General features: G+C 35.2%; 1 pseudogene; it reads right to left on the reverse strand.

Moving 5' to 3' along the window:
- Positions 1-573: 573 nt before the first annotated feature.
- Positions 574-1845, reverse strand: LOC101721105 (lupus La protein pseudogene; annotated as a pseudogene).
- Positions 1846-3462: the final 1617 nt, after the last annotated feature.

The following is a 3462-nucleotide window of genomic DNA, read 5'->3' on the forward strand; positions in this document are numbered from 1 at the left end:
TGTGAGGAAAGCCCTTCTGGTTTTTAAAATTAATGATCCAGTCTCAGTAATGTGTGCCAGCAGCATAAACACACTAAGAGTATATTTAGAGAAAGTAGAGAAACTAGATTCATAATGTCTATTCTTAGAAGTAATGAATACAGTTCTTTATATAAAAACTACTTCTGCAGTGTCTTATTATCAATGCTTTTATAATGATAAGTTCTTTTTGCTATACATTTGTAGTATAGATGAAATCTGCCCCATCTAAGTACTGTGCATTTTTTAAAATTCTTTTTATGTGGTATATATTTTGTTATTTTATACTAATACGTTCTCATATTACAAAGGCAATTTAGTGGAAGAATCTTCCTTTTGGTATTTGAGTCATGTGAACACAAACAGAACTACACATTTTTTTAAAAAAATGTGTGTGGATAACAACAAAAACACAAGTTAAAACAACAACAAAATAATTGTCCTTTTTTACAGGTGGACATTGAAGTGGACCTAATTCGGTTTTCTTTTTAAAAGCCTCCAAAGACAAAAAGCAGCTTAAAATCTAAGATGAATAAAAATAAATTGGTTACTAAACTAGTGGTCTCCGGCACCATTTTCTGTTTTCTGTTGTTTTGATGCAGGTTCTTCTTTGTCTGTTTCTTCTCTTGCTCCTTTCACTGGCCCAGCTGCACCATTTTCATCATGTCCTTCATCACTATCAAAGTCTTGTTTTCTTGCCCTGAAACTGTACTTTTCCTTTAGCAGATCCAGCCTGGACAGCTTTATTTCCTTTTCCTTTCCCTTTAAATCTGTGACCTTTTGATTTCCATTTGTTTAGGGATTCTTGTTGATCTTCTATGGTTTTTTTCAAAGCTTCTTTCTCCACCTCTCCTTCCAGTACTTCCCACGTCACTTCTTTGTTCCTTAATTGTAGGCTACCATTGTTTGCATCTTTGAGTTTATCCAGTGCTTCCTTGGCTTTTTCTTTAAATAGAATTACTCCCTCTTTTGCTTCTCTGACAAAATCTATCCATTTTATTACCCATGATTTGAGAAAAGGATGTGCAAATCTTCTCTACAGGTCTGATCATCTAAGTCAGCTGAGACCTTCAGCAAGCATCCAATCTTTTCTTCTAGAGATTTCATTTCAGCATCTTCTGCTAACTTGTTTTTCTTCTTGCTCTTGTTTAGCTCTTAATTTAACTTACACTTTATTTTGCTTTCTTTCTTCATTTTTCTTTGCAAAATAATCTTCCTTAGAAAGTATTAGCAAGTCTATGTCTTTATACTTTTGGCCCGGAGTTTCTACAAACTTCTTAGCAGATTCAGTGTTATCAAACACAGCAAATATTGATCCCTTAAATGCTTTGTGTAATGTTCTTCTCATCTGGATATTTAGTACTTGACCTTTATCTTCTAACCATTCTTTGATATCATTGAGGGTTGCATCCGTTGGGAAGCCTTTAATATAAACAGATCTGTTTTTTACATCATTTTTATACTCATCAGTCCCTTCAGGAAGGGGTTTGTTTGGAGATCTTCTGATTTTAGTTTTATCTTCACTGATTTCCATGAGTTCTGCTTTAGATTTACTCAAGGCTTCAACTATTACATTAAAGTCTGTTGTTAGGCGATTGAGCCTGTTGAATTTTATCATTATTTCCAAGGGTACCCATCCTTCATCCAATTTTATCTGTTCTTTTAAAATTTGTTCTGTGACAAATTGAAGTCTCCAAAGTAATACTCAATTTGATGACAGATTTTGGCCTCCAGAGCATCTAGATTTTCATTATCACCATTTTCAGCCATTGTGGCTAATCTTTAAGGCCATGGTCCCACACTCGCACCACAGGTTCACTAACAACAACGAAGACCTCCCCACTCCTCAGCACCACTGGTCTAATGCACTCCAGTACTGTGCATCATTAGTCACAGTACCCAATACCTGAAAGACCAAGTAAAGTGTTTTTTTGGCAATTTTGCAATACTTTTTTAAAATCATGTGTAACTTGTTAAATTGACCAAAAATAAATTTGGATTGATAATTATCTAATGACTATTATGTAAAATGTATGCATCTGATCTGACTTTTCCAAATGAACTAGTAGATTTTCTTTTATCAATAGTGAATTACTCAAGCGAAAATTAATTCTGTATAATTTCACTGGATCAGTGCACCTGAAATAAGAGCAGATCTAGAAAGCAGAGCAAAATGTTTTTAATTACAAGATGTTAATCACCAAGAATAATGACAGAATTTGTTTTATGAATGGAATGCATAATTGGTAAGATTTGAGAAAGAGGTAAAATTAAATCCGGCACCTTAAATTTTACATGTCATATTTTTTCTTAACTGCTTCTGAATATTAAAATTCTCAGTACAGACCACCATTTATTATGGAACTGTAGCTCCTCCTAGTTGTTTAGGGTTTGCATTTAAAAGTTGTTGTAGAGACAAGATAAGTGAAATCAAGCATTGAGAAAGATATCACAAGGAGACCGTAAGAAAACAAAATAAGTATTTTGGCTCTTTTGTTCTGATATAGATCCATAGAAAGTGGATAGGGCTGAGGATTTAGCTCAATGGTTCCAGTGCCTGCCTTGCAAGTGCAAGGTCCTGAGTTCAGTCCCCAGTACCAAAAAAAAAAAAAAAAAAAAAAAAAAAACCATAGAAAGTGGATAAAAACATAAAGTTTACCAATTCCAATAACATTTATTTGATGGAAAAGTCATACAAGTAGCCATTTAGTGCACATCAAATAACACCTTGATGTGTGTGAGTGTGTATATGTGTGTGTCCATGTGAAGAGACAGAAAGACTTAGCATACAATGATCCATATTGTTACATATGATTTATTCTATCAAAACACATTCATCTTCCAAAAGAGGCCAATGTCCAGAGAAGGAAATTGCAATGCTGTGTGTACATCTTCAGTACTGTGTGCACTGCACAAGGCTGTGACTCCATCCAACCAGGGACAGCCCTGAAGCACAAAAATGTGGAGACCCAGCCAATGCTGAAGAGCTGCTCTGCTGATCTGGTTCTCCATCATTGTGAAGGAGGAGTTGATGTGGAAGTCTTGGCCATCAGCATTACATTTGGTAGAAACATGCTCTTCTTTCTTGCTCAGATAATTCAGTTCTCAATCTCTGTGCCTATCATGGTGAGGTTTGTTTTAATGAGAGATTGGAGGATATATGAGAACTGTTTTCATTTTATCTTCACTGCTCAAAGTTGGTTTCCACTGGAACCATCAAGAGTTTACATTTGCTCCATTTTTCAACAATCACCATGGCAGTGATATGGCAGTCACTTGAATGGCAGTCACTTAACAAATGATGTCTCAGAGATGGGATCCAAACAGCCATATCTTAGGAAGGCCAGGGATGCAAGGTACATGGACATTTGTGGTCATGAAAAACACATCACCTAAGTCATGTTTTTCTTTCCTATTAAATGAAATCCAGGCATACACTAGAAA

This window comes from Heterocephalus glaber, unplaced genomic scaffold (genome assembly GCF_053883595.1).
Source record: "Heterocephalus glaber isolate CG9 unplaced genomic scaffold, H.glaber_assembly_v1.0 deba00000594, whole genome shotgun sequence".
Taxonomy (NCBI): domain Eukaryota; kingdom Metazoa; phylum Chordata; class Mammalia; order Rodentia; family Bathyergidae; genus Heterocephalus; species Heterocephalus glaber.